Source organism: Orcinus orca, chromosome 6 (assembly GCF_937001465.1).
Source record: "Orcinus orca chromosome 6, mOrcOrc1.1, whole genome shotgun sequence".
Taxonomy (NCBI): Eukaryota; Metazoa; Chordata; class Mammalia; order Artiodactyla; family Delphinidae; genus Orcinus; species Orcinus orca.
This window is the reverse complement of record NC_064564.1, coordinates 109,586,677-109,599,839: the sequence shown is the minus strand read 5'-3', so window position 1 is coordinate 109,599,839 and position 13,163 is coordinate 109,586,677. Positions and strand designations below refer to the sequence as shown.

The following is a 13,163-nucleotide window of genomic DNA, read 5'->3' as shown; positions in this document are numbered from 1 at the left end:
TATTTTGTTGAGGATTTTTGCATCTATATTCATCAGTGATATTGGTCTGTAATTTTCTTTTTTTGTAGTGTCTTTGTCTGGTTTTGGTATCAGGGTGATGGTGACCTCATAGAATGAGTTTGGGAGTGTTCCTTCCTCTGCAATTTTTTGCAACAGTTTGAGAAGGATGGGTGTTAGCTCTTCTCTAAATGTTTGATAGAGTTCACCTGTGAAGCCATCTGGTCCTGGACTTTTGTTTTTTGTAAGATTTTTAATCACAGTTTCAATTTCATTGCTTGTGATTGGTCTGTTCATATTTTTTATTTCTTCCTGGTTCAGTCTTGGAAGGTTACACTTTTCTAAGAATTTGTCCATTTCTTCCAGGTTGTCCATTTTATTGGCATACAGTTGCTTGTAGTAGTCTCTTAGGATGCTTTGTATTTCTGCGATATCTGTTGTAACTTCTCCTTTTTCATTTCGAATTTTATTGATTTGAGTCCTCTCCCTCTTTTTCTTGATGAGGCTGGCTAATGGTTTATCAATTTTGTTTATCTTCTCCAAGAACCAGCTTTTAGTTTTATTGATCTTTGCTATTGTTTTCTTTGTTTGTATTTCATTTATTTCTGCTCTGATCTTTATGATTTCTTTCCTTCTGCTAACTTTGGGTTTTGTTTATTCTTCTTTCTCTAGTTCACTTAGGTGTAAGTTTAGATTGTTTATTTGAGATTTTTCTTGTTTCTTGAGGTAGGCTTGTGTAGCTATAAACTTCCCTCTTAGAACTGCTTTTGCTGCATCCCATAGGTTTTGGATCGTCGTGTGTTCATGGTCATTTGTCTCCAGGTATTTTTTGATTTCCTCTTTGATTTCTTCAGTGATCTCTTGGTTATTTAGTAATGTTTTGTTTAGCCTCCATGTGCTTGTGTTTTTTACGTTTTTCTCCCTGTAATTCATTTCTAATATCATAGCGTTGTGGTCAGAAAAGATGCTTGATATGATTTCAGTTTTCTTAAATTTACTGTGTCTTGATTTGTGACCGAAGATGTTATCTATCCTGGAGAATGTTCCGTGCACACTTGAGAAGAAAGTGTAATCTGCTGTTTCTGGATGGAATGTCCTATAAATATCAGTTAAATCTATCTGGTCTATTGTGTCATTTAAAGCTTCTGTTATTTATTTTCATTTTGGATGATCTGTCCATTGGTGTAAGTGAGGTGTTAAATTCCCCCACTATTACTATGTTACTGTCGATTTCCTCTTTTATAGCTGTTAGCAGTTGCCTTATATTGAGGTGCTCCTATGTTGGCTGCATATATGTTTATAATTGTTATATCTTCTTCTTGGATTCATCCCTTGATCATTATGTAGTGTCCTTCCTTGTCTCTTGTAACATTCTTTATTTTAAAGTTTGTTTTATCTGATATGAGTATTGCTACTCCAGCTTTCTTTTGATTTCCATTTGCATGGAATATCTTTCCAGCCCCTCACTTTCAGTCGTATGTGTCCCTAGGTCTGAAGTGGGTCTCCTGCAGACAGCACATAGATGGGTCTTGTTTTTGTATCCATTTAGCAAGCCTGTGTCTTTTGGTTGGAGAATTTAATCCATTCATGTTTAAGGTAATTATCGATATGTATGTACCTATGACCATTTTCTGAATTGTTTTGGGTTTGTTTTTGTAGGTGCTTTTCTTCTCTTATGTTTCCCACTTAGAGAAGTTCCTTTAGCATTCGTTGTAGAGCTGGTTTGGTGGTGCTGAATTCTCTTAGCTTTTGCTTGTCTGTAAAGCTTTTGATTTTTCCATCGAATCTGAATGAGATCCTTGCCTGGTAGAGTAACCTTTCATCACTTTAAGTATATCATGCCACTCTGTTCTGGCTTGTAGAGGTTCTGCTGAGAAATCAGCTGTTAACCTTATGGGAGGTCCCTTGTATGTTGTTTGTCGTTTTTCCCTTGCTGCTTTCAGTGATTTTTCTTTGTCTTTAATTTTTGCCAATTTGATTATTATGTGTCTCGGCGTGTTTCTCCTTGGTTTTATCCTGTATGGGACTCTCTGTGCTTCCTGGACTTGGGTGGCTATTTCCTTTCCCATGTTAGGTAAGTTTTCGACTATAATCTCTTCAAATATTTTCTCTGGTCCTTTCTCTCTCTCTTCTCCTTCTGGGACCCCTATAATGTGAAAGTTGTTGCATTTAGTGTTGTCCCAGAGGTCTCTTAGGCTGTCTTCATTTCTTTTCGTTTTTTGTTTTCTTTATTCTGTTCCACAGCAGTGAATTCCACCATTCTGTCTTCCAGGTCACTTATCCGTTCTTCTGCCTCAGTTATTCTGCTATTGATTCCTTGTAGTGTGTTTTTCATTTCAGTTATTGTTCATCTCTGTTTGTTTTTTAATTCTTCTAGGTCTTTGTTCAGCATTTCTTGCATCTTCTCGATCTTTGCCTCCATTCTTTTTCCGAGGTCCTGGATCGTCTTCACTATCATTATTCTGAATTCTTTTTCTGGAAGGTTGTGTATCTCCACTTAATTTAGTTGTTTTTATGGTGTTTTATCTTGTTCCTTCATCTGGTACATAGCCCTCTGCCTTTTCATCTTGTTTGTCTTTCTGTGAATGTGGTTTTTGTTCCACAGGCTGCAGGATTGTAGTTCTTCTTGCTTCTGCTGTCTGCCCTCTCCACTGTTTTATATATTTATATTATTTCTAATTTTTATAATGGTTACATTTTAATGTAATGTACTTAATCCTCTATTTCATTCACTTTCTTGTTTTAAAATTTTATTTATTTATTTTTGGCTGCATTTGGTCTTCGTTTCTGCATGTGGGCTTTCTCTCGTTGCGGAGAGCCGGGGCCACTCTTCATTGCGGTGCGCAGGCTTCTCATTGCGGTGGCTTCTGTTGTTGTGGAACATTGGCTCTAGAGTGCAAGCTCAGTAGTTGTGGCAGATGGGCTCAGTAGTTGTGGCTCACGGGCTCTAGAGCACAGGCTCAATAGTTGTGGCGCATGGGCTTAATTGCTCTGCAGCATGTGGGATCTTCCTGGACCAGGCCTCAAACCCTTGTCCCCTGCCTTGGCAGGCAGATTCTTGGCTACTGTGCCACCAGGGAAGCCCCTCATTAACTTTCAATAGTGTCTTTGATGCCCCACTTTCTAAGGGAAGGATAGCTCTTCTACTTTCTCTTAGCTTATACTTTTACTTTTATGTGGTCATTTTCATTCTCATCCAAGACCAGGACCAAGTTTTCCTTTATTTATCCTTAGGTTAACTCTGAAAATTGTGTTATTATGAATATTTAAATATTGTTTCATACAGGTCATGTAGGGTGCTAGGATAACACTTTCTTCCTTTTTGGTGCATTGTCATGATCCCATTTGAAGGAGCGTGTTCTTAACATCAGGGTCATATAACTTTTTATAATCCATTCAGAATTTAAAATTATGCTAAATTTCTTTTGTCCTGTATCTGGATACGTATATATATTTTACATTTATATGCACAAAATAGCACCAGACAACAGCCTTGTGTAAAGAGCAGCCCAGGGCACCACATGAGTACTTCCATCCTCATGTTGGCAAACTGAAACCTCTACTTTGCAGCCTTTGTGGGGGCTGGGACATCTTTGGGAGCCTGAGCTCTGGCTTCGACTTTGGCCTTGGTGGAAGCCTTAGATCAGCAGAGGAGTGTCATTAGAAGCATGTCTCCCAACCTTTCAGGACCTTGAGCTTGACAGAGGCCTTGATGGTCTTCGTTTTGTTGGTTTGCATCTTCTGTAGACCATTCTTGTGTTTCTAGAAAAAGTTCAAGATCCTTAGGAACTTAGGTTCCTCCTCCTTAAAAGATGTCTTTATGATTAGGGTTTATTGATGCCATTTTGGAACTAGTTATATGTGGTGTGGTTCTTGGACTTGGCCATACGTGCACTGCTGTTTGTAGCGCAGAAAGTGCTTGAGACTGGAAAAGAGTCATATCTAAATTTGGATTTTTAAAAATTGTATTCTCTCCCTCCTCTCTCCCCTAGTTTTTAAATCCCTTTTTTCTCCCTTGCATTATTTGCTTCACCATATCCTTAATTTTTTCCAAACTTGCAATCATACTTGCAGTTTTATCGGGGCTTTGTTTTTTTTTTCCTTTTTCCTGATGATTTCTTCCTAACTTCCTGTTCTGATCTGTATAAAGTCAGCTATATTCTTGTAATTCTGGAATGTCCCTTCACCACTCTCCCATTTCATTATTTCCTGGCCCCTGTGTTATTTTAATTTGTTTGCTGGAGGACAGATTTAAGTTCTTGTAGGAGACAGTCACATCAGTGGACTTTGCTAAAGGGTGTATTTGAGTTCTTGCAAGTCTTTTCGTGTCTGAAAAATGTCTCCTTTCTCACACTTGATCAGTAGTTTATATGGTCATCGAGTTCTAGGTTGGAAAAATTTCCTGCAGAGCTTTGAAGGCATTTTCCCACTGTCCTTTAGCTGGCTTCCTGTGACACTGCTCTGGAAGGGGAAGGGGGCACTCTGCCTTCATATTGTCAGGTTGGGGTATATGACTAGGTTCCCTGTTAAGCCTTCCTTCACACCCAGGATGCAGAATTCCCCTTTACTGCAGGGTTGGGATGGGAGTTCTGGTTCCCAGGAGACCTCCACCGATATCTCCCTGGCTGGGTGCAGTGGTGCCTTGTTGCTGTTCCCTCCATGGCCTCATTTACTGCCACATGAGAGTGGCAGGCTCTCCACAGCCTCCACTGAAACCACGTTGAGAGAGTCTTCGTTACTGTGCAGTGAGGATAATGAAAGCCCAGGCTCCCTACTTGGCTTCCTCTAACACCAACAGGGCAGGGGGTGGGTGGATGGGATACAGTACAGCCTGGCAAGGGTAGAAATCTAAGTTCTCTCCCTGCTCGTCCTTTGCTGACTTGAGTGGTGTGAGACCACACAGGTTTCTCAGTCATGTTTGGCTGTATAGTTTGGTGCTTATTTTCTGAAAGTTTTCTGACTTGTTAGGCTGCCCCTTTTCAGGTTATTTAGTTAGAGAGAGCTGACTTTTGTTGGAGCTCTTTTTGGTCTTCATCAATTGGTGTTTCAGGTTGCCAGCTGCTGTAGTCATGAATGGATGTTCAGTTTTATCAAATGCTTTTTCTACATCTATTGAGATGATCGTATGATTTCTCCCTTTGTTAATGTAGTGAATTACATTTATTTTCAAATGTTTAACTTTGCATTGCCGCGATAAACGCATTTGGTCACAATATCCTTTTTATACATATTGCTGGATTCAATTAACTAATATTTTATTTTTTTGTTTGCATCTGTAGTCATAGGATATTTTGGCTATAATTTTTCTTTTTTGTAATGTTCTTGTTCGATTTTGGTATCAAGGTCATACTGGCCTCATGAGAAAGAGGACTATATTAAAAAGCTATTCAAGAAGTGGTATGATTTTTAGTGTAAAAAGAAGTTATCAGTGGTTACTGATTTTTTGGATAGACAAGGGAGGTGTCTATATTGAATTTAAGAAAATTAAGTATTACTCGTAAGTAATGAGAATAGGAAACTGCTTATATGTGTTTCCCTAAAATATGAGGGGTTAGGTAATCCCTCCCTTCCCCCTTCCACATTCACACTCACTCTCCCTTCTCAGCTTTATTTACACAGATTTACTTTTTTTGGCTGAACAATTCAATATCAAGTTATGGTCATCATGATGTTTTATCTCTTAGTATTTTAGCATATATCTCCTAAGAACAAGTATATTTTTCTATATAACTACAATTCTTTTATCACCATAAAGAGATTTTACATACATACAATAATGTTATCTAACAAAATTCATATTTAAAATTTCCTAGTTCCAATACTGTCCTTTGTAGCTGTTGGCTTTTGAGTCTGAGTCTAGTTAGGGATCATATGTTGCTTTTAACTGTCGTGTTTCTAGTTTCCTTTCAGCTATAATAGTTATGCCTTTTTTTTTTTGTCTCTGACATTGACTTTTTAAAGAATCCTGACCATTGTTTTGGGTAATGTTCTACATCTAGGATTTGTCTCATCGTTTCCTCATGCTTAAGTTCATGTTTAAATATTTTGGCAGGAATACCACATACCATAGGTAATGTGTCTAATACTATGCATTTGTATTCTGCTTGGAAGTCACCAGTTTTTCTTTCATCCTTATTTAAAAGGCTCTCATTTGTTGTCTTTTTATCCTCTTCTTTTCTCTCCCTTGTAGCTTTCTGTTGCTGTTTTGTTGAAGTCATGTTTCTGTTCTATTTAAGTATGCCACTTTCCTGACACAATATTAATGTTTTTCAGAAGTATGTTTGTTCACCAAGAGATGATATTCTCTTTCCCCCATTTGCAATATTTTTGCATATGCTCCATATGCTCTTGAACAAGGGGGGCTCTGTCTAGATTTGCTGTTTGCCACAGGTGGGATGAATGGGGTACCATGGGCACTGTTCTTTATTCCCACGGGTGACAGTGATATCCTCTTCTCAGATCTGTAGTTGAAGAACTCATTCATGTTCATTGCTCCCAGTTGAATTCCTAGTGACTAGCAGGTGTTTGCACTACTGAGGTAGTAAATACTGATTATCAGCAGAGAAAGACAATTCAGAATGTTCTGGTTTAAGTGAAGGATGCAGCCTGGGGTGTCTCATTTGCTGTGACTAGTATATAAAGTTAGTCTTTCTAACACTGATCAATGAAAGTTGTTTCTCCTCTGCCTGTTAGCTGGTTATTCTCTTTGGTGCCAGAGGATAGGTAGTCATAGCCTGGAATTAAGAAGGAAGAAATTATAGAGTGTTCTGATGGCCTACTTCTTCTTTTTTTTTTTAAATTAATTTTTATTGGAGTATGGTTGCAGCCTACTTCTTAATCTTTTTTTTTTTTTTTTTTTTGGTACGCGGGCCTCTCCACCGTTGTGGCCTCTCCTGTTGCGGAGCACAGGCCCTGGACGCGCAGGCTCAGCGTCCATGGCTCACGGGCCCAGCCGCTCTGTGGCATGTGGGATCTTCCCGGACCGGGGCACGAACCCGTGTCCCCTGCATAGGCAGGCGGACTCCCAACCACTGCGCCACCAGGGAAGCCCCTTCTTAATCTTTTCTCAGGCAAATTGGTCTGACCTTTCCCACCTTGGTCTGACTTCCTCATAGGAAAAGTTCCATATTGCACAGGAAAGAACAATTTAGCAGGAATATGAGTTGCACGTTATTAGTTCAGTGGTGCTCAGACATGTTCAGGTGATGGTGTACCTAAAAGTAATGGTATTCTGAGGAATACTATGAAATATTTATGTATTAAATTTCAAACTACATTTTTTTCCCCTAAGTCAGATACTACTTTATATTATATTCTAAAACAGGGAATAGCAGGTGAAAGAGGTTTAAGAAAAATTTATAGTAGGAAAACTTAAAATTATATTACCTTAGTTTTTTCATGCAAATTGGGAAAAGGCCATATATGGCACCTTAGTCTATTTCCCAAACCACCAGCGTTTCAGGTATTTTATTGAAATCCAAAAAAAAAAGAATAGTTGATAAATTGGACTTTATCAAATTTAAAATCTTTTACTTGTCAAAAGACACTTTAAGGGCTTCCCTGGTGGCGCAGTGGTTGAGAGTCCGCCTGCCGATGCGATGCAGGGGACACGGGTTCGTGCCCCAGTCCCGGAAGATCCCACATGCTGCGGAGCGGCTGGGCCCATGAGCCATGGCCGCTGGGCCTGCGCGTCCGGAGCCTGTGCTCCGCAACGGGAGAGACCACAACAGTGAGAGGCCCGTGTACCGCAAAAAAAAAAAAAAAAAAAAAGACACTTTAAGAAAATGAAAAGACAGGCCACAGACTTCTAAAAACTCACACATTTGACCAGTTCTTTCTATTTCCACTGCTGCCTTCATATAAAACATTTGTCTAACATATATTTATATATAAACTCAGTATATAGACTTTTACAACTCAGTAAGACAGAATCCAATAGAGAAAAATGGACAAAAGATTTGAACAGGCACTTTATCAAAGAAGATATACAGATGGCGAATAAACTTGTGAAAAATGCTTAGCATCATTAATCATTAGGAAAATGCTAATTAAAACAATATTGAGAATGCCCTAACACACCCAATAGAATGGCTAAAATTAAAAAGACTGACAGTGTCAAGTGTTGATGAGGATTTGGACCAACTGGAACCTTCATACATTGCTGATGGACTCAGAGGTGAGGCTTGAAGTTCAAAGCTAACTTTATGGGGTCATTTTTCTGAGCTTTCCTCTCTCTATTATCTCCCCAGTTCCCTAGGGCTCCCTTTTTGTTCTGCTGGTCAGAAAGTAGGGGCTTTATTAACCCTGTTCTGCTTTGCTCTTCCCATGACTGCATCTATAGTCCGGACCTAGCAGTGGGAGGACTGAGAAGATTAATTACATTAATTGGGCTTCTTGAATGTGTGAATGTGTATCTGTTGTCAGTTCTGGAAATTTTTCAGCTATTTTCAGACCCAGTACTAAGTGAAGAGGGGAACCCAAAAGGGTAAACAGAGTATTAAAACCAGCTTTCTAAAACCTGCTATTGGTTATAACCCATTCTTTTCTCCTCTTCTAGGATATTGCCTAGTTTTATATTATATTTTCTGTGCCTATCTTCTGTGTCTTTAGCTTTTATTAAAAAAATATTTTCTCGGGCTTCCGTGGTGGCGCAGTGTTTGAGAGTCCGCCTGCCGATGCAGGGGACACGGGTTCGTGCCCCGGTCCGGGAAGATCCCACATGCCGCGGAGCGGCTGGGCCCGTGAGCCATGGCCGCTGAGCCTGCGTGTCCGGAGCCTGTGCTCCGCAACGGGAGATGCCACAACAGTGAGAGGCCCGCGTACAGCAAAAAAAAAAAAAAAAAAAAATATATATATATATATATTTTCTCTCTTTCTGAGTACTATTCTATATAGTTTCTGTATATTCATTAATTCTCTTTGGTTGTATCTTTTCTGCTCCTAAGCCATCCATTGTGTTACTCTTATTTTGAGAAATTTTTTGTTCTTTTTCAATTTTGCTTGATCATGTCGTAATGTCTTACTCTTTATTAATTTTCAATCCCTTTTATTTCTTTAAGCTTATTAAACGCATTGCATATCCAGACTTATAATTCAAGTATCTGAAGTCTTTGAAAGTCTGATTCTGCCATTTTTTATTTCTGAAGTTCTTATTTATGGGCTTTGTTTCCCTGAGGGTTTTCAAATTTTTGCTCATGAGCTCATTATTCCTGGAACTTTTTGTGAAAATTATTTTGAGGCCAAGGTTGAAGTGAATTTTTCCAGAGATTATGTAATTCTTTTGTTAGTGTCCTATGGCCACTTTTAGTTTGTGACCATTTCAACTTAAATTCCTGGGTTGAAGTTTTTTTTTTTTTTTTTTTTGACCATTCAGTAGGAATCCCTTGTGAGAGACAGCTTGTGGTTGAACTTGCAGAAAGATTTTTCCTTTTTTTTCAATACCAAGTTTTGAGACTAGTGGTTTTTACTATATTTCCTGAATGTGTACATGTGTGGATGGTTTTCTATCTTGATCACCTTTGTAGTTCCCGTTTAAATTATGAGGGAGGGGTATCTATTACACTTTCCACCTTAGTTTTTTACTGCATTCCTTGAACCCCATTAGATTGGGAGAATGAAGCTTGCATTGGTCTATGTAAATGCCCTCAAGGAGAAAGCTAGTTTGTGTGTTTTGATTGCTTTCTTGGGTTTCAGTCTTCACTTAGTTCTTTATCTGAATCTTCCTTATTTTCTTGTAAGCTCATCAGTGTGTTTATTTGAGGAGATGAAAAAATCCATTATTTATACTTGTTTTCAGTGGAAGTTGAGAAAGTTACTTAGCTTGTCATATTGCCAGAAATGGAATTTGCAGCTGCAGTTTTTCCAAGTTTTAATCAGGCAGATTTAGTTGCTATTTTTCAAACTTTACATGAACATTCATACCTCTGTACTTTATGCAGGCTGTTCCCCCTGCTTAAAATCTCTCTCTCTTCCCCAACTAGCTAAATCCTGTTCATCCTGCAGTGTTTGCTTCAGGTTCTCCCTCTTTCTGATGCTTCTCTTGAATGCTTTAGCTCAGCAGTTCCCAGATGCTTGATGTTTATACCAATAAAATTTTTAAAACAAGTTTTGTGGAACTGCATAAAACTGGTCATCTCCTCTCACCATTATTTTTGAAAAGAAATTACAGTTTTACATCAAGAGAGCAGGAGGAACATCATGTCAGATTAGAGACAGTTTTAAAAATTCAATTAAATACCTTTCTATGGAAAACACACTGCAGTGTCCCATTTCCCCCCTCATTTTGCAGCTGACTGGAAATGGCCTCAGTGCCGACTGTCCACAGATAATCAGACCCACAGCCTTAGCCCAGAATGTGGTCTTCAACTTGCAAACCCACAGCATTTTGTTGTACCTTTTATGTGACATCTAGTCATGTATTTCCTCATGGTAGCTCATGTTTGACTGTTTGCCTTTATATTTTATTATGTTTTGTCTCGACTAGATTGTAAGCTCCTTAAGAGCCATTATATGTATGTATTTAGATTACTCATAAATGTGTTGAATGAGTTAAATTTAGATGCCACAGATGATAGCTGAGACCTAGAAATATGTACAGAGCACACATTCGAGTGTATCACAGCTCTCTTGTTTATTGCCCAAGAAAAAAGAAGTTTTAATAGGAATTGTGAATCTCTTACTCATCTCTCTTTGCCTCCTCAGGGAAATTAGTTGAGTTAAGAAACTTAGTGCTTGTTAAAAGCCAAGCCTTTTGTTAAGGGGCTGAGAATAGAACTGAAGTGAAACAAGGTTCTCAGTCTAGTGGATAACATGTACATAAAAGTAGAAAGTGTAGCCTACCTCCTGGGAAGCCTTATAATAGAGCTTTGAAACAAGTCTTGTGACAATGTAGAGAGAGCAACTGAGTTTTGTAAGGGAGTCAGAGGAGCCTCCAGAGAGGACACATTCATTCATTCATTCATTCAGCACATATCTCGTAAATGCCAGCTACTTGCCAACCACTGTTCTAGATGCATCTTGAATGAATTGGACATTGTTTGGGAATAGAGCAAATTTAGGCAGGGAAATTGGGATCCAGAACATGTCCTTTGAAGTAAGAACAGGCCTGGGTTTAAGTTCATATACTCAAGATATTTGTCCTTGGGCAAGCTATTTAACTTCTCTAAGACAATTTTGTAAAATTCAGAAATACTTCCTACCTCACAGCGTTGTCATGTGGATAAAATGAGGTGTGGTGTATAAAGTGCTTTGTTCAGTGCCCAGCCCTTCTGAAATAGCTCAATAAATGGTAAAATTCACATACACGGCATGCGGGGTGATTAAGGCCTGATGAGAAGCGCAGTTGTGACTGTAATACTTGTGTGTGTGTGTATGTGTGTTGGTAGGGGGTGGTGGCAGATGAGGCTGCAGGGTCTAGCCAAGGCTGAATCGCAAACAACCTTGCATGTCATGCTAATGAGTATCTTTTTATTCCTGAATGCATTTGGGAGCTTTGGAGTTTATATTTTTGTCTTTATTTTCTAAACTGTGTCGTGGCATGCTGAGCTGTAGCATAGTAATTAAGAGCATGGAGTTGAGCTAAAATGCCTGGGTTCTAGTCCCAGTGTCTTCATTTCCTACATGCCTGACCTCAGGCAAGTATTTTAACCTATCTGTACCTTAGCTTCATTGGTAAACTGGATAATAAACATACCTATCTTATATGTTTGTTTTGTTTGCATGTATTCTCTTTGAGCCACTTTTGTTTTTAAAGCTATGGAACTCTTTGTCAGAGGAAATCTTATTTGAAAATTAGACATCTAAAACAGTAAAAGTAGTTCTGTGTAGTGGGTCCCTTTCATTTCTCTCCCTTTCCCCGTGAGACATATCTGCCCTACCCAGTGAAAACCACTGCCCCAGAGCAAGTGACCGAATGTCTTCCACTTAAGTATTTGTTGAATTGATATTCAGGGCAAAGAACTTTTATAAGTTGGGAACTTGGGAAATTATCATTTGTATTAATCTAAATCAATATTTTTATATAGAAATCATGAAACTTCATATTAACAACTAAAATATGACTGTATTTTGCAAAGAAGATTGCAAATCTTTTTGATTTAGAATAATAGAGCTACAAGATGTCAGAACTGGAAGAATTGATTCTTAGAGATCTGTTTAGAGATGGGGAAATTGAATTCTAGAGAGAGAAGTCTTTAAAGATATGTTACAGCCAGTCCACGTGTGCTCATGTGTTAGTCCCCCTGGGCCACTGTTTTCTCTCATTTCTTGCTCAAAGATGCACAGTAAGTTCATGGCCAAAACCAGGGCAAGCAGAGAGTTTTCATCACTCTAGGACTCATGTTTCTTTACCTACTGTAGAACAGCGAGAGATTTTCTTGGCTTTAATGTTGACTTTGCTCTGAAGGGTTATTTGGTGGTCTATGGATTGTTTTCTGTTCTTCTAGTTGGTCTTGAAGTTCTCTGAAGGACCTTGGACTTGGGCTGCTTAGGTATTCCAAGATGCCTTTCCTTATATCGATAAGTTTTTATGTCTGTGATTAAGTGCTATCTATCAATAAATCTAGAGCATAGGCAAACTATATGAAAAGTAAAGATTTTTTAAATTAAAAATGGGCATTTTATTATTTACCTGGGTGAGTAAGCAGACCAACTGTAGCTGAAAATCTTATGGAAAATTAAAGTTTTCCTGTCTCTTAGTGATCTTTATATTAAGGGAGTAGCAGACACTTGAATAGGTGTCCTTGGGAGGTCACATAGAGCCTGGACCTGAACACTTGGGGGAGCTGAGGTTCCACAGTCAGTCTCTCAGGCACTCCCACAGCCTCCAGGCTCTTCTACTCTCTCAAGGACAAAATAGACTCTTGTATTGGGTTTTCTCTATTTCCCTCCTCTCTGTGGGCTCTTCCTACTTGTGATCAGTGTTGGCACTATTATTTAAGTAGGTCCCAAACCCGCTGGCTATGTACTAGAATCACCTGGGGAAATTAACACTTTTTTCAGGGACCCCATCATGGACCCTCTGAATGACAATCTCTGGAACCTGGGAATCTGTGTTTTCAAAAAGTTTCCTCAGGTAATTTTGGTCAGTTAATAGACCTAAGTTCTAGAACAAGTCATAATAACTGACTCCAGCTCTGTGACTCAGTGTTGGATTCCAGGGAAGAGAA

General features: G+C 38.8%; 1 protein-coding gene across 5 annotated transcripts in view; it reads left to right on the top strand.

Moving 5' to 3' along the window:
• DENND1A (DENN domain containing 1A) overlaps positions 1-13,163 on the top strand; it is a 541,841-nt gene that overhangs the window by 14,129 nt on the left and 514,549 nt on the right. The window lies entirely within an intron of this gene.